General features: G+C 42.6%; 1 long non-coding RNA gene across 2 annotated transcripts in view; it reads left to right on the forward strand.

The window, feature by feature from the left end:
• The first annotated feature begins 228 nt into the window (after positions 1 to 228).
• LOC147091062 (uncharacterized) overlaps positions 229 to 18,577 on the forward strand; it is a 261,651-nt gene continuing 243,302 nt past the window's right edge. For both annotated transcript variants that reach the window (XR_015075367.1, XR_015075366.1), the window contains exons 1-2: positions 229 to 637; positions 2,155 to 2,186. This is a non-coding gene — a long non-coding RNA (uncharacterized LOC147091062). The remainder of the gene's footprint in view (positions 638 to 2,154; positions 2,187 to 18,577) is intronic.

Raw genomic sequence — 18,577 nt, forward strand, 5'->3', positions numbered from 1 at the left:
TCACCAAGCAGCATGGTGCCACTGCTTGTTTTAACACCATTTTAGAGTGGGGGGGGAGAAATCAGAAAAATGACAACAAAAAACCTTGAAGTGAGCATTTGATTGCACATATTTCCTAAATATGGTGAGAAAAAAGAAAGCAGATGTTTAAAAATTGACCCTGTGCCAAGCAGCTAGAGGAAGAAAATCTAGGTCGGCAGTTTGCTGTACTAACCAGGATAGCAGCCACTTGGCAAGGTTACAAGGCAGTCAGAGACGTTAGCTTTGGCGCAATTTTAATACATGCAAATACAAATTTTTTATTCTTTAACAACAAATCCCCCAGACTTGAGACTTTGCACATGTTTTCCTTAGGCATAGAGGCTTGCACTGAATTTTTTTCAGATTTTTCCCTGCTCGAGAAAATGTGCAATTTGAGTGTAGAAAGTTGCGCAGGGGGAACTGAGCAGCCTTTTTTTCACCCTTTACAATTGCTCAGAGGTTGTGCTAAGGATTTTAGGTAGGAAGGTTTCTGGGGGGCGAATCAGGAACAAAAAAAAGGTTCGAATTTGCCAGGTAGACTTTTCCGAGGTGGGGAAAATGTTTTTCAATGATTTTTGGCTTTGAAATGTTGGAGCTCGACGAGGTTACAGGCAGAGTGAGTTGTTTTTTTATATCAGAGTCTTTTGGTAGTGGTCACAGTGCATGCTCAGGGCCATCCGCATCAGGGTTTAAGAAGGGGGGAAAAGGCTATTTTCGGGTTCGAAAATAATTTCTTTTTGTCATGTTTAGGATTTTTGATCTTTAAAGTAGATTATCTGTACGAAAAGGAGCATAATTTTTCACTAATCGTTAATTTTTTGAGCTTTTTCGAATCCTCACTGTTTTTGCACCCTTACTGTGCAGCCTGATGCAACTCACCAGCTCCATTGCTGCTGACGTTTCAAGATTTTTTTTTCCGAAAATATTCAGAATAATTCATAGGGGGTTTATTGTAGCAGATTAATGAAAAAACATAGCATTGGGTGGGGAAGAAAATGACTTGTTGCATTCATTTTTTGTGAAGACTTCTGGAAAAAAAAAGCTTTATTTTTGAAAAAAAAAATGTTTAATTTTCGTTCAATTCAATGAAAACTAATATACGTTTTGGATGCATTTGTAAATTCGGTTAGAATCGTAACCTTAATAAAGGCCTAAAATGTCGAGTTTTTTTAATGAGAAAAATTGGGGCTTGACTGGTGTAAGGCAGAAATTAAGTGGGAATAGATTTCTGATATATGCAAGGAAAAGCAAAGTTTGGGACCGATAAATAGGTTTCGCTTTTTTAAGAAGATCGATTAATGTTGGAAATGAGCTAAAAAATTGCAGAATTTAGTTAGGGCGTGGCAATCCCTTAAATACTGCATTCTAACCTTTTGATGTGTACTGTAGACTTGCTTTTTACTAGCAATTTTGACTACAGTACCTGCATAAAATGAATTTCGATCGTTTTTGAGCAAATAATTCCCTGCTTTTCCCCCAATTTAGTATTTTCTTTTAGCCTCCGAAAAAAGACTTGTTTTCAAAGCCTTTTTCGCATTGAATTTTAACTAACAATTTGAAAAACCAATGAATAATTGCAGTCGCCTGGCCAGTAGTCACTGAAAGTTCTTTCTGAGGCGTTTATTTGAGGCTATTTTTTTGGCTGGAGAGTCGGTTGCAGAAAGTGACTTATGATGAGGCAGACATTTGCTGAACCGCCATTTTGTCTAAAGCAGCAGATCTGCCAGGTTCAGCAGACCTCTAGCTCTACCCTGTCAGTGCACGAGATTCGGACGTTGCTTCAGTTAGTCCTATTTTTTCATTTGTAATATTTTTTGCCGATTTATTTCCTAATCCTAGAAGTACCCCGTGCCCGTTCCCTTTCTGATACGTCACGGGGGTATTTTTCGTATCGGTACAACTTGTTTCGAGGAGAAAAATTGTCCGATCGATTGATTAATTAATGTTGATGAATAACTAACACTCGGATTTATTTGTTTTCTCTGTGTTCTGTTTCGATAGGGGAAAAGGTATAATTGTGCCCGATTTTTAGATTCGAATTGTGCACGCAGTTTTTAAACTTCATTTTAACCTTAATTCTTGAAACAAAATCACTGAAAAGTAAACAGCCGCCTTTTCTTCTTTTCTTCCCAGCACTCGCAGGACTTCAGTATTTGAATATACAGGTGGGTCCCTTCGATCTTTCTCCTGCTAGCAATTCGTAAATTAAAGTGAAAAATATTTCATATTTGCCAATACCCTGATTTTTCTCTCCCATACTTGCTTTGACAATAGGTGCCGTTTTGTAATCATTGTAAAACCTGGATCACCTTTGAGTGCAGATTTTCCCCCTTGTCATGACATCTTATCCTGTTCCCTCATGTTCATACACAGTTAGAATCGTTCAAAATAATTCTTTTCTTTAATATAATGCACTGTTTATCCGAATTGAATTGTTTTCTAAACCTGTTGTAATACTTGTTGCTCAACCTAACCAATTCTGTTTTTTCAATCCTGTGGTTTGTAAAAGTTTAACCAAAATCTGTTAATCGAATGCGAAATTCTAACTCTCTGAACATTCACAGGCTTGTTCAATTGGTAGCACTTACAAATAAAAAAAAACATAATCTCGTGCTGCATCCCTAAAGTGCAACTCTTCTGGCTATTGCTGGTTAAAAATACAAAAGTCCCCAAGTTTCTGATACCTTCCACACTCCCGAAGGAAGCTGCTGGGAGGGATGTACTATCGGCGGTTCTTAATAAATAATTTGTGCATGTATTTACGTGCAGAATTTCCTAAAGTTTAAACATTCACAGAAACGCCTGGTGTACACCAAAGAAAATCATTTCTGTCTTCTTAAAACCAATCGAAATCAATGTGTCACTTAACCCGCTACATTATTCAGGTCTCAAGGCTATTTCAAACAATCCGTGTTTATTTTTCTTTGCCTTGAATTTGTATATAAATTCATGGTGCCGTATGTTCCATCTGTTGCTCACTAATCTATTTTTGGCGAAACCGTCTCGCTGTTCATGAAAGTTCCGAGTTGATGAGACGACGATGTTTGCTTAACATTCCGTTTTGAAACCCAACGACCGACCCCTTCTTTTTGGTTGCTTGCCATGTCCAGCTCAATCTGTCGCATCGCTTGCATCCATTTAATTCAGTCCCACAGCATTTTGTATGGCATACACGATAGAACATGTATGGACGAAACTCTGTGTATACATGCACCACTTCCTTCTCTTCCAGTCCTTCGACGTGAGCGGGACAGCTTGGGGTCACTGCCTTCGCCAGCTACTCTCGATTGCGGCTGTAAGTGGGGACAGCCCGGGCTCACTTCTGCAAGGTGGGGAGTTAGTCCCACTGAGGATTTCAGAAACATGCCCTTACATATTCTGATAGTTGCTCTTTGTGGTATTTTAGAGCACTCCAGTTTTGAAGACGAATAGTCTGTAACTATTTTCTAGTGTGTTGATTCTTAGACAGAAACCCCCTAAAACACCACGCAACAACCAAAAAAATCCCAGCCTGTTAACAGCTTGCGGTTCGGAGTGGAAACCCAGGGATTTTGGGGGATATGAGAGAAGGGACTGAACCTTCCAAAGTATTTGGGAATATTCTGGTCATGTCATTCTCAGCATGATGAAGATGCTCCAAGTTGTAAGCTTTTAAGGTTTCCTCACTTTTTGAGGATGTTTCCGCAGTAACAGTGATCGGGATGGAAGTGTTTTTGTGTGCTTTACATAGAGTACAAATATTTCACTGACTCCCACTGTTGCACGTGTAGCTATTCCCAATGGATAGTATTTGCCAAAAAGACCCCGCTTACGGTGTTTTTAGAAAATGTATCTAACATTCATTTTTATTATGTAAATTATGTTTATTCAATTTAGCTTGTTACCGTTTATTAAAAAAAAAAAGAGCCACACTCCTCTTTCCTATTAACGATACTTTGTCTGGATAAGTCATCTATTTTTTTCAGGCATATAACTGACCAATTAAAAAAAAAAAAAAAAAAAAAATTGTGAAAGCTTTATCTGCATGACCGTTCAACGTGATATACTGATTGCTCGGGGCGTGGGGTGGGATTCACTGCCAAGATCTGTAGGGCTTTTAAAAAGGTAACCTCCATCAAACCGTCCGGATCAGAATAAGTAACACTTGCTCCAAGAAGTGGTTTTCATCGACTAGCCTTGCTTTATGAAGGACTCGTTCTTCTGAACCGTAGTTGTCTACACTTTCATAAATGTCTTCCACTCGGTCTGGTGGGAGCGTGGTAAGACTGGCAACCTTCTCCAGCAACTCGAAAGCATGGTGTGCAGGACACGGTACGTATCAACGCTTAGAATTGGGGTTTGATCGAAACAAGAATATTACCGGCTATGCTTTACATTTTCATAGAAAAGATTTATCAGTAAGACAAAATGCCTCTTGTGTGATCCGTCATACATCTGCAACACACTAAAGTTTGGGCGGCTTTGCCAAGTGTAGCTTATGCCGATAGTAGGGGGGAACCTTGAAGACAGCCTCATTCCTCTAACCCGAATAATCTTCAAATTCTCTATTAAAAGATGCCAGTGCTTCAAATTAGTTTCCCTGCTGATGTAAGGCACAGGAGGCAATTGGAAGCTTCTGGCAGATTATCGACAGTATTTTGAAGGAAAGTGGTTTTTGGCGAGGTGGGTGTAAGTGGTGCTATCTGCAGTGAACACATGGTCCACGTGTGTCATAATCTGATGGAGTTGGGTCTTCTGACAAAACTCAGCGTTTACTACACTGGATTTCAGAGTCTTGCATTACTGTTAAGTCCTTGGAAAGGGTAGCCTTGAACAGCTCCCCTTAAGTTGAATTACTGCATTTAGTTAACAGGAGTGACCATCATGGGTGTATTTTGAATTTTTATGCACTTAACAAACATTCACTGAACAACTAATGTAATTCATCTTTGTTCTGGAGCAAGAATTTTGTATTTTCTCTGTCTATTTCAACTCCTAGTTCTTCCCATTACCACTTGAGCAAGAGAATGAGCAGGTTAGAGCTTCCTGGACCTGTAATTGCCCTTAAGGAGGGGTAAAATTAGGGCTGGTTTGGGTGGTTTTCTCTGATTTGTTCCCATCCTGCCTACCCGATCTCTCCCAGCCTCTACTCGGTGTTGTACATCTCCCCCCAAAATATACAATTGAGATTGGAAACGTGCTGTATGGGTAATTGCTAGTGACAACCCTAGTCTTGCCACTCGACAGCGTAGCATGTTGAACTGCCAGCAAGCACACTTGTGCGCCACTGTGCAATCATTATCTTCAAAGTTGAACTTAAGTGAATCAGTGATCAGTGGAGATTCTCTTGCTTATCGGAAATATTGACACATCCCAAATAATTTCCAACCAGCATGCATCCACTTCTGTTAACTCAATAACTTCGGTTTACTGTGCAACCCCTGGCATGACTTAAAAACAGAACTTTTTTCTTTAGCAACGAGAAAAGGCTATTAAGTAAAACAAGCCCATCTTTTATTCGTATATCTGCCTCCCTCGCCATATCTCTGTTTCTCCAGAAAGGCATCCAGTTATCTCTGGAGCCCATTTTTCCTGCCTGTTTCAACGGGCTTTTTCCCTGGTTGCGAACATACGCAAAAGACTGGCAGGAAAAGACCAGTCGGTCCATCAAGCCTGCCCCTCACTCGTGATGCCTGGAGCACCATGACTTAACGCCCGCCCCCTCCCTCTTGCTCTTCCCCCCCCCCCCCCCCCCCGCCAACCTGCAGTCATGAGGCAAAAAGCCCATGATTGCTTTACAAGAATAGTGAGCTTTGAATGGGGGGAAAGTCCCACCTGACTTCCTCATCGTTACCATTTGTTTGATCAGTTTTCTCAATCCCCTTCACAATCTTAAACTACATTCTACCAAACGACAGTACATTTAAAAGTAATCATTATACGGAACCGTTTAGATTTTGGAGTGTTCCCTTATAATTATGTAAATTGTGTAGCAGAAAGTCCTTTCTGACTCGTGTGAGGAGGAATTCCTGATCTCTTGAATATAATTTTGTGGTAAACCACTATTCCATCAAATAGCAGTTCATTGCACTTTAAACGGCAAGCGTGTTTCAGGGTAAGTCAATGTATTTCTTTTAAATCTATGTTTAATCCAGCCCATTAGGTCTACAGAATTTTTGATATAAATTGGCATATTATGTAGTTTTTCATAGAGAAAAATGCACAAATTATTTTTTGTATGTGACTGACTGATTTATTGCAGATCATGCTTTCTTAACGGTCAGGTTTATCCCTGGAAACCTTGCTGATTTTTATTGTGTAGCCGCAGCAGCAGTTTCCTGGGTCTCTGGGCAAAGACCGGTCCTGAATCTGAAAAAATATGTCTATTTGAAGTTGCTTCATGTTCTGATTTAAAATTTTCCAAAATGCCACTTCTTCAATTTCATTACAGCTGAAACTAGGACTTCTCTTCCACTCCGATTACTTTTGCAGAATGTTATATGGGACAATCAGGAGACCATAAACTTGTTTTCATTCTCTGAAATGATTTTGTTCTTGCAGTATAAAAGCTGTTGCAGCCCTGGTTGTTTCTTGTTTTCTCCCATGGTCTCTGGGTGAGGCTTCAGAGCGAGTGAGTCCCGTGTGGCATGTTTTCCAGAACGCTTGTCCCTTTAGTAGCACTTTTCATGTCCTGTGCTTTATATATAGCCATATACCTATGTGGTCATTTGTTTCCTTAAATTGTCATTTCTTTCTGCTCCCAAAGGTGAGAGGAACTTTTTAAAAATGCTGTTTGAGCCTGCGAACACCAGTCTCGGCTTGTTACAGGCATCGTTCTGTGTTCCTGTGTAGCCACAGTTGTTTTTGGTCATTAAACATTTACACCAAGTTCTGTAGTAACAGTTTGTGTTCTCCACGTTCAAAGCCAGTTCCTTCACCTTGAATAATGTGTCACTTGAGTTTGGCCAAACAAGCTGAAGTTTGCGACAGGAAGCACAGGTTTGAGGAAAAACGGTTGCTTCAAACAGTTTCTGATGTGGCCAAAGCCACTAATGGCTTAGTTATGGCACTAAGCCTTTTTTATTTGGAACCCACACAGCCATTTCTAGAAGGAGTTGTACAAAGAACCAAGCTATGGTACGTATATATACCGAATAAAGAAAGTCAAGCCACTGGTTGTTCCCAGCTATGCCTTGTTATGGCTCAGGACTATAAGAACAATGTATTTTGGCCGTTGTATAACTTTTTGTTACCAGATCAGAAGCTTGAAGCTCTTGACTCTGCAGACTCTCTTTCCTCAGCTTCAGGGTGAGAAACCCAAGGTGAGCTCAATTTGTAGCTGGAAGATTTCCTGTTCAGCTGCCTGTGTAGACCTGCTTCTCTGAGACACGGTAACAAAAAAATCGCTCAAAAAGGCCCAAATTGGAGATATTAGAGTCACAACACTGACTTGAGAGATGGTCACCTTGGAGAGGCTTCCTGGGGTTGATGAGTCATTAAGCAAAGGATGCATACAACCAGCCAGTCCATAAAGGATAGAAACAGATCTAGTTTCTAAGAGCTGCTCCTTGAGGTCAGGGTTCAAAATCACAGCCCTAAGTAAAACCTGTTTGCACTGAATTAATCAGAATTCACAGGCCGTACTCACATTTACCATTGTTGCCAAAATGGAAAGTTTTCCAGCAGTTTACTTGATTTTACAGGGTTTATTTCAAGTTCTGGTTTTGCAAATTGGATGTAAAGTGTGTGTTTAAAAAAAAAAAAAAAAAAAAAAAAAATTAAATATGTACAGCAAGCTATTACAGTTTCCGGGCTTTACCAGCTAGTTCTCTCTCACTCTGCACCAAGCAGCCCTTTCTCCCTGAGAATCGAGGTGTTATTTGCACAATATCTGGTAATCTAGCATTTCCCAGGGGTCAATAAAACACCCTTGTTGCTAAAAGCTGCTCACTGGAATTGACTCCATTTTCTTTGTGTCCGCCCGTTGGTTAGCGGAAGAATATACTGTGTGATTTAGGCTATAAACCACAAATTAAATTCATTGAAAGTAAAAGAAATTAAAACAGCAGAAAATCAATACCGGAGATTTCACTTGATTACAGACCTTTTAACTCCGACCTTGAATACAAAAATAATAAGGTCCAATGCTTTGTCAACTCTACTAATATTGAACTTGGTCTGCAACACAAACGGATACATAGCTTAGTCGAGCCCATGGAGTCTTTGTATGTAAACTTCTCCGTGGACTGTTGAACATGAATTGAGAGCAGGTCGCTAGAACAGGCAGCTCCTGACTGCAGCGCTAACGTCAGAGTAGATTTCAACGGTATTAGTCCCCGAACCTGGTCAGAAACCCGTCTCAAGCTTTTCATCTATTACCAGGACAGAGCCAAGCTGTGAAAGCCTTGCTTGCAAAGCACCCCAACCTCACAAACAAAACCGATCAGCTTTGCCACGTGCAAGGTGCCTTATCCCGCTTCTACCAGTTTCTTGTTCTACCATGTTCTTCACCGCTGCAGTGGTGGTGAGGTTATTGTGTCCAGATTCTCCCTTCTTCTATCTCCTTATTCCTCCAGCTCGCTCTTCTCATTTGCACTTTACCACTCTGCCCGCTTTGTCTTCCAAGATCCTCGTACATCTTTTGCCTAAACTCTTGGTTGCTTTTGACATTGAAATCGCCTCTCTCCTGTCCCCTCAGTTTCTTCACTAAGTGGCTCATTTATGTTTGGTGACTTAACATTCCATATTAACTCTACCTGTACTGACTTCCTTGCTGCCCATCTTTCCCTCAACCTCACTGTCCGCATTGACATCCATTCCCTCCCCCACCCGCATGAATGACTGACTACCCCGTCAAACTTATCACACGGGGTCTTGAGACTGCTAACACTGATGGAACACTCTCAAATCACACTCTCATTCCCCTTCCTCCATGACGTGCAAACTTGCACTCTCGTTTTCCACCCGTGGGACAAAGCATTCCTGAACTTGCTCTTTAATTCCCTCTCACCATTCCTTCCCTTCACTGGCCTGCCACATGTAAAGGTATTTATGCTGCTGTTGACCTCCTGCACTGTTAGTGCCTCACTCCCGCTATATCTGAGACGGGCTGTCACCACTTGCTGCTTCTCCTGATAAAGCTGCCGTCTGAAATCTGCAGGTCATCACATCTAAAACATCTGACTGCTTTGGTAGTTCACCGTCAGATTTTGCTTAAATACTGAGATTTACTATTATTCTCTCCCCCAGCTAAGTCAACTTGTTACTCCAAAATTATCTTGCAGCGTTGAGGCAACTCTAAACGACTAGTTTCCACCACCCTTCGCTCTCTTCCCACTGGCTCACGACTCAGCCCGTTGTTCAACAACGGCATTATTTCTATCATCTTTCCTTCATCCCTACCGCCTTCAAAACAGCCGTCAGCATGCCGCTCTTCCAAAATCCTACTTTGAACCCACGCCTCGTTACAGCTCAATCTTACCTACCTCTTGGGTCCATCTGTCCTGCCACTCTGACACCCTGTAATCTGGTTTCTGTTCTGCCAAAGGCAGAGACTGCTTCTGCCAAAAATGCTAATGTCCTCCTCTGTGATGGTGATTGCTGTGCCCCCTCAGCCTTCTGTTTCTCTGCTGCCTTTAACGCTGTTGATCATTCTATCCCCCCTCCAACGCCTCTCACCACCAGCCCACCTTTGTTGCACTGATCTCCCCTGGTCTGTTCATAACCTCTCCCAGTGGCAACAGTACATAGCCCACCAATGATTTATTTCCTATCCCCAAACAGCCAAGGGCTTTGGTCCTCTTTGCAGTCTATTTGGTACACCTGGGTGACACCAGGAAGTACAGGATCAATTTCCATATGTATGCTGATAATGCATGCCTTTTTCTTTTCTGCTGCCTCTTAATTTCACGGCCACTCTTTGACTTTTTAAACTGCTTATTGGGCATTAAGACTTCGGATGAGTCAAAAAAAAAATTCCAGCTTGATATAAGTGAAATTGAAGCTGACCGTTTTGACTCCCTTTAGCATCTGCCTTTAACTCCGTCAACCTCCCTGAATACCACCTTGGGTTCAGACCGATACTGTTGCAGAAGATGGGCTGCTGCTTGATCACAAGCTGAGTATCCTTCCTCATGTTCACTTCGGGACCACTGCTGCAATGTTGCCTGCCTCTCTCCCATTTCTTACCACTGCAGCCAAGGCTTTCATCCATGCCTTTATTACCTCGAAGCTCGGCTATGCTCTCCTAGTTGACCTCCCACTTCCACCCTCCACAAACTGCAATTCACTCAGAATGCTGCCATCTGTATCTTCACCTGCTCAAAGCCCCGCATTTCTCTTACCCAGATCCTCACTCGGTTCCACCTGATGCCAACAAATTAATTTCAAAATCCTTATCCTCAAATGCCGATATAGTCTTATCCAAACCTTGTGCCCAGTGACCTCCCTGGACCTTGCGTCCACTCTTGATAACAGTGCGATATTGCCCATCAATGAATGATTCAAATCATTTTGGGACACTTCCCTGTAGCAGCTCCTTCCTATAGTGTCAGTAGTTTATTTAGCTGCTCTCAGCACTGTGGAATAGCCCGTTCCCGTGCAGTTATTTGGTCCGAAGTGACTCACTGCTTTTATGGTGAGATTTTGCATCGTTAATGGCTTTCCATGATTTTCCCTCTTCACCCTCCCCTGTTCTGTACTTCAAGCAGATATTTCTGGCTAGTTTGTCTTGGTGCCATTTTGGGGTATTGGCAATCTCCCTTGCAACACATTCCAGGCAGGATTTTTTCTTTACTCACTTCCTGTTCAACGGTACCTTGCATTTGTGTAAAACATTTAGTTGCCTTCATAGTCTACCCAGGGCTGTTCGGTGAGTGAGAATCTTAAAAGGGAGAAAGTAAACCACCTCACAAAAATATGTGAAGTGTGCTAGACTGTGGTGGCCCTCGATTCTGGTTTAAGGTTGCCATGACTACCATTGAGCCTTTGTTGTTCAGGCTGTTTTAGCAATCTTTATAAACAGCAGCGTGCCTTCCAGACTGCGCAGAAGGGTGTGGCCGGCTTGCGCCTGGAAGGCAATTCCACTTGTAGGAAAGTCAAAGATGATTTCTTTCAGACTTGGAAAGGCCTGAGGATCCACCTGCCACCGAAACTGTAATCTACTCGGCAGGGAGTCTTGTGTAGGAAGGCAGCAATCATCTGCCGTTGTACATTCGCTCGCAAAGCATTGAGGTAGACTCTGAATCTTGCACAACTTCCTTCAGCACTGGCCACCTATTTTGTATGGAACCTGAGCAATCTCTGCTCTGGCCCTCGGCTGTCTGTTCCACTCGGGTGGTCAATGTACCCGAGTCACTAATTGGAGCTTGTGAACTGTATGAATTGCCTCCTGAGGCAGTTTACTACTTGAGTCAAAGCAGCTGATGTTTTCCAGCTGCTGACTTTCCAACTTTGGTTGGATTACTCATCGTGGTCCTGTTTGGATTGAGGCGGCTGTGCATCAATGATCATCTTTTTAATAGAGCCATTGGCCCATTGAGGTTTCTCATGAAGAACACAATTACATCGTCTGCCATTTAAAACTTGACCTAGAATGTGGTCACCCTCGATAAAGTGGGTTTAGTTCATCCTCTTATCTAGATTGAGCAACCTTTGATCCTGGTGTGGGTAGCCACTCCAAGAAAGCCCCCGGCTGTTTACAGAGTCCCCTGAGATTAGTGACAGTGCAGGTGTTAGTTTGCCAACTGTGGAGTGTTGTCTTTCTCTTAATGCAGCAAAGATTGTTGAAGATAGTTTGCCCAGCTGGTGGTGGCAGCAGTCAAGCCTGATGCGTCGTTGTGTCTGATTAGTTCCTGTTCACCAACTACCAGCTGAGCTGCTGGTGGTTTTCCAGGTCCAAATGTTCAAATAAAATCTCAAGTCCTCCCAATAACAGGCTGGAACAGCTGGATATTAGCAACAGAATCGTACATTTGCAAGGGACCCTAAGAACATAAGAAGTAGGAGCAGGAGTAGGCCATACGGCCCCTCGGGCCTGCTCCGCCATTCAATAGGATCATGGCTGATCCGAACCTAGACTCACGTCCACTTCCCTGCCCGTTCCCCGTAACCCCTAATTCCCTTATACACAAGGATACACGTGGCTTAATGATTCTCTCTTCCCAAGAGAATTGGGGGTTTTACCCCCCTTTGCACTCTTCAAAAGTGTGGGAGGTTTTTTTCGCTTATCTAGACCGCTGAGCTCTAGGTGTTTCCCTCTTGAAGGAGAACTGGAAGATGATAATCCTCCCATGGATCAAGTACTGTGGCCAAAAGACTGACCAGCTGCAGTGGATCTCAGTGATACATACTTGAATATTGGGATCTAGAAGGGTGCATTTTGTCGCCTAAATGGAGAGCTAACTTGGAATTAAACATTTCTACCAGTATTGAAATGTTGGGGTAGTAGCCTGTGACAGTCTGTTGGTGCACTAGCGGAGAAGACTTCTGTACATCTTTTCCTTGGTTTCTGCCCATAAAATGGATCTTCTGTAAGAATCAGCAAGGAAATGATGCTCATTCCTGTTTTTGCCTCTTGCGCTTCTTCACATCAACCGGCTGTTCAAATCCTATATGGGAACCCCCCGCCCCACCCTAACCTGAGAAAATGGATCTTCCATTTGATGCATGCCTGTTGAGATAACCAGCTTAGAAGAAAGGTTCAAATAGTTGGTATCTTCTGGTATCTGTGTTCACGGAAGACCGGGAAAATGTGACCTTTCATTCCTTTGGTTGTTTCAATGTTTCGACATGGGACTTGTATATGGACCACCGCAATTGGTGCTGGAATCTTTTGGACCTTTGGGTTCCTTTTAATCTTTTTCTTTCAAAGGATTTGTTAATTGCACCCATTGGCAACAGATCCATTGTAAATTGTTTGCTTCCCTTTAGCCAAAGGCTGAATTTCACTTAGCTCATACTGTTAATTTTCTTATTATTTGCCACCCAATATTTCTTCCACTGAAAGGGAGCATCACTTAGATGACTTTTACAGGGCACGAATTTTAATGTAGGTAAGACAAAAGATCATCTCGAATCTGGAGAGCTAATGGTTTCCTTTGGGAGTAAGATTTTCAGCAGCCTGTTACTAAACGGTGCTCAGCTCATTGAGTAATGTTGCCTATCTCCTTGTGTTGGACCCCAGTGGACCTACCAGGAACGTTGGAGATCATTGTACTTTTGCAGTGACTACGAGGGGAAATCTATGAAGGCTTCTTTTCAAGGCCATCTGCAAAGCTTTATTTTCTCATGTTTAAGAGCATTAGAAATAGGAGCAGGAGTAGGCCATATGGCCCCTCGAGCCTGCTCCACCATTTAATAAGATCATGGCTGATCTTCTACCTCAAGTCCACGTTCCCGCCCGATCTCCAAATCCCTTGATTTCCCCCAGAGTCCAAAAATCTATCTCTCTCCGCCTTGAATATACTCGAGGTCTCGGCATCCACAGCCCTCTGCACAGCATGTGATGACCAGCACTCAGTGCTTAAGGTGCAAGTCCTCAACCAAGCCACCCTTTGGTGTACACCAAGGTTGAACAAATGAAGGTAAATATTAGATGTTTCCTCATTTGTTCAATTTTCATATGCAGTTAAGAGATGGAGCTAACTGTTCTGCCCTAAATGACAAAATTCTCAATGGATGAGAGGAGCAGAGCGATCTAGCAGTACAGGAATCCCGATTCGTAAGTGTGGGATTGTCGTGACCGCCCCCTGACCCTGATGTGTATTATTCTTGATGCGAGACTGATCTCCAGTCTCTTCTGTTTCAGGTGCATCATATGTCATCCACAAAAATGTTAGTCTTGTTTGGTCTCTGCCATAATTAAAAAGTCTTTTGATTCATTGAGGGTGAGAGAGGCATCGAGGAAATATTTCTAGTTGTCTTTCCAAATCTATGGGACTTTACTTTTAGGAAGAGTCTTTAAACTAGTTTGTGGATTATTCAACTGACCCCTTGGATTAATGCCTACCTAGGACTCCTACCAAACAACTCGTTCAGTGTATATATATCCCATCATACCAAACTAGGAGATGTGGTAAACTGTGAGAGAGAATGCAGGAGAACAATGAAATGTGGGTCAGTGTAGATTTATATGAATTATTAGGACACCTTTGGGGGAAATAACAGAATATAATAAGCTGTAAATAGCAAAATCCTCAATGGAGTAGAGGAACAGAAAGTCCAAGTGGTACAGTTTCTTAAAAGTGCCATTGCAGGTGGAAAAAGCCATGAAATGATCAAATGGGACTTTGAGCAGCACTTAGCTCAGTGACATCGTGTGATGGTGGCCAATTTGAGATTGGGAAGGCTCTCCTGGCTATGTGTTGAGGCAGCGTGCGAGATGCGCGTTTTATCATCTGAAAATAAAAATCAAAGCAAAACTTAGTGTGTGTAATTTCAGGCTATACTTACTCGAAATTTTGTGTTTGGCATTCTTCTGCTTTGTGGCTGGTAATTTAAGTCAATAAAATAGATGTTCCCTTATACAGTAATTTGATGCCTCCAGGCTTCAATTAGTTGGGCACGTTGACATAGATCTATATACTGCTCTCTCTTCCCACTCCGTGTTATGAATTGTTTCAGATATCTTTTGCGAATGTAGTATTTTAATTGAAAAGAGCATGCCAACTCCCTCTGCAGAAAGGAGTGTGATGAATTGTTCACATTCATTTCACATGTACAGGCTATTTGCTGCAGCATTCATACCTTGATTGCTCTTGTTAAAAAAAAAAGGCTCAAAATGTTGCTGGTTGCTTTCTACAGCCCCTCAATGTGAGCAGCTCACCCTGGCTCCACTCTGAAAACTGAAGCGTGGCCATGTTGTATAAAGTGTGTCTGTCGTGACACAGGCAGCAGCTTTTTGCCGGGGGGGGGGGGGGCGGCTGGTGGTTATCCCACTGAATAGATCCATTATCCTGTTGGCCTTTATTAATCCCGATTGTTCTCTGTTACATTCAGTGTAAAGTGCAATATGCATGGTTCAGTGTACACGATAAGAGTAATGGGGATCGAGCGCTACATACAAGCTTACAGAGACAGCCCAGGGGCTGGTTCTGGTGGTATTGCTTTTTACTGCTCTGGCCACCAGTTGCAGCGGTGTTAGTGTCCGCTCTTATCTTTTTTGAAAGTGAATCTATAACTCGGTGAGCTTCTTTGTGAGCAAGGTATGACTGTCTCATTCCTCTTGCCTGGTATCTGGGCTCTATAGTGGGGGAAGGGAGTGTTAAGAGTGGGCCAAGGAAGAGAACTACAGGAAACTTTTTTTTATCCGGCACGGACGGGACCGACGTGGTGCCGGTTCATCAAAAATTCCGGATAACCGAACGCTATAGTAAAAGATACGGAGCTGAGAGCTCCGTATAAAGCAACAAACCCTGTTGCTTAGCAACAGGTTCAGAACAATGGCCACAAGTTGCAAGCGTCTCTGTAGCTTAGCAACAGCTGCAGCCACACCCTTGCACAGCAACAGATGGAGGAAGGCAAGTAATAAAAGTTACCTGAACCTACTCCTGAATTTTGCCGGTTAACCGAGATTTCCGGTTATTTAGGTGCCGGTAAATCGAAAGCTTCCTGTAGATCTGGGGGAATTTCTCCTGGGTCTGCCTCAGTCAATCCATTGTGGGTTTTTTTTTGAACTGGGCTATTTTCCGTGGCGATTTCCACCCATACTTGCGCCGGTGGGGAATCCGCCTGCAGTCACCTCTGGAATAAACCATTGGGTTGTGCGCCTGATGTTATCTTTTTTTAAAGCAAAAAAGTTAGGATGTGCATGTGGTATAGATACGATACCATGACTAAGTTCAGCATACAAAATTGACAGTGAGGCCAGCCTGCATAATGAGCTATCTCTTCGGTTCATGAGTTAAGGGGGCTGACGTTTAGTAGTTAATGTTTTTGTTAAACCACTCTAACCCATTCTACACCCTATCTATGTAGATGTATAAAGGGTTCCTGTTGGATACCGTGTTTCAAGGGTGGTCTGAACTGAATAATGCAGAAGCAACACTGATGTTTCTGGTTTGCTCGTTGAATAAGAATACTGCACCTGGCTTTCGGAATTGTTTTCTGATTATACTATTCTAACTAATATTTACAAATATCGGCTTCAGCTCTGAATTTAGTGTCGAACTTTTTGCGGGGTGGGGTGTATGTTTCTGTTGATTTTAAATCGCGGTGCACCTCCGTTTCATGGCAGGCTCTCTACAATTGGGTATTTTCATGGGTTGGTGGCCCCCCGTAAGAATAGCAAAAACATTCTTACCGTGAAAATAATCAGTTCTTAAGCGAGCCTCGAAGTTTGGGGCTTTTTTTTTTTACTGGTGAGAGTTAATGGGTGACTGAATGATATAAGATTATGAATCAATAGTAATCAGAGGCACAAATTTAAGATCCTCCTGAAATGAAGGGGAAGATTTTTTTTTAAATGATTTTCCAGGAGGGTGGTTAGAAAGTGGAATTTCCTCCCACAAAGCGTTGAGGCAGATCCATGCATTCTTTTAAAAGGGAATTGAAAAGGAATATTGAAGCGTTTGTGGGATCATGTGGAGAAAAAAACACCAGCACTGTCTTGACGGACCACTTGGTCTTATTTTTGTGCTGTAACATTCTACGAGCCAACAGTGCTGAAATAAAAAAAAATGTCTGAAATGAGTTTGTGAAAACGATATAGAGGGTGTTAAGTGAATAAGCAGTTGTAACTCGTTTCTTTGGGCTGAAGCCGCTATTTTCCAATTTAGCAATCTCGGATTCCCACTCTCCCGTAATTGAATGATCTCCACAAAAGGTGGTGTCTGAAATTAATACCGTCAAAATGCTTGTTGCTAATTATTTAAAATGTATATGAAATTAGACTCTGCATTCAGTATTTAATAGGATCTTTCACGGTGTTTTTCTTTCTGAGTTAATCATTTTCAATAAGTAGTTGACAATACAAGTCCTCTTTGTAGATAACATTTGGTAGAAATCGGTGTTGGGGTAAGACATTGGTTAATAAAGCTTAGGAAACATGCTTTGAACTCTGGGTTGTTACAAATTGGGACAGTGGCTGAGGTTGAGAATTCTCTTTCATGAGGTCAGTTGAGTGGAATGTCTGTGTCATTGGTGCCATTCCACACAAAATGTCTTCTCCCAGGCTGCTTGTAATCAGTTCCTTCTATTTTTGAATTGCACAGTAATAGATACAGCGTTCGAGAAGGAAAAAACCCAAGGAAAATACTAACAGTCAGCCGCTCCCTACATACAGCAGAATAGCAACATGGCAGCAATGCCGGACCTAGCTCGGGCCATAACAGACATCTGAGACAAAATTAAGCTGATCGATCAGTCAAGTTGAAAGATCACCTAAACCAAGACCAAGAGAAGCCTGATGAATTTGGATAAAGACGACGTTGAGGAGTCACGAGGGACCTGTTTAGGCTTGATATTGGTGGGTGGTTTGAGACCAGGGCCACAAGTGTTAGAATTTGAACATAGATAACTCCAACAAGGCCCTGAGAATGAGTCCAGTGTGAGGGGAGTGAGTATTTGGGACAAAGGGGCAGAATAGAAACCAGAGGAAGATGTGCAACTAGTAGAAGGAAGAGAAAAGTCGGGGACCCCCTCCCTGGACAGAGAATCGCCAGCTGTACAAAGACAATATTACAGAGAGTCACTAAACAGCACACGTCTGTCCAGTCGTGTTTTGGTTTTATTGGATAATAATTCAATAGGATCCGCTTCCCTTCATGATTTAAAAAACCTCTTTTCCCAAATCTTCGTTCCCAGTCTTTTCTTCTGAAGACACGAGATGTCAGCTGACCCCCCAAATACCACTGAATGCTGCTCATGGTCACGTGCAGGCAGACAAGTGAACTGTGGAACACTGAATCTGACCCTGTCCTTGTAATATACCAGCAGGGGTAACTGGACAGTGATGGACAGACTAGTGAACTGTGGAACACTGAATCTGACCCTGTCCTTGTAATATACCAGCAGGGGTAACTGGACAGTGATGGACAGACTAGTGAACTGTGGAACACTGAATCTGACCCTGTCCTTGTAATATACCAGCAGGGGTAACTGGACAGTGATGGACAGACTAGTGAACTGTGGAACACTGAATCTGACCCTGTCCTTGTAATATACCAGCAGGGGTAACTGGACAGTGATGGACAGACTAGTGAACTGTGGAACACTGAATCTGACCCTGTCCTTGTAATATACCAGCAGGGGTAACTGGACAGTGATGGACAGACTAGTGAACTGTGGAACACTGAATCTGACCCTGTCCTTGTAATATACCAGCAGGGGTAACTGGACAGTGATGGACAGACGAGTGAACTGTGGAACACTGAATCTGACCCTGTCCTTGTAATATACCAGCAGGGGAAACTGGACAGTGATGGACAGACTGGTGAACTGTGGAACACTGAATCTGACCCTGTCCCTGTAATATACCAGCAGGGGTAACTGGACAGTGATGGACAGACTAGTGAACTGTGGAACACTGAATCTGACCCTGTCCTTGTAATATACCAGCAGGGGTAACTGGACAGTGATG

This window comes from Somniosus microcephalus, unplaced genomic scaffold (genome assembly GCF_052327205.1).
Source record: "Somniosus microcephalus isolate GS21.2 unplaced genomic scaffold, FLI_Smic_1.0 unresolved_chr4, whole genome shotgun sequence".
NCBI lineage: Eukaryota > Metazoa > Chordata > Chondrichthyes > Squaliformes > Somniosidae > Somniosus > Somniosus microcephalus.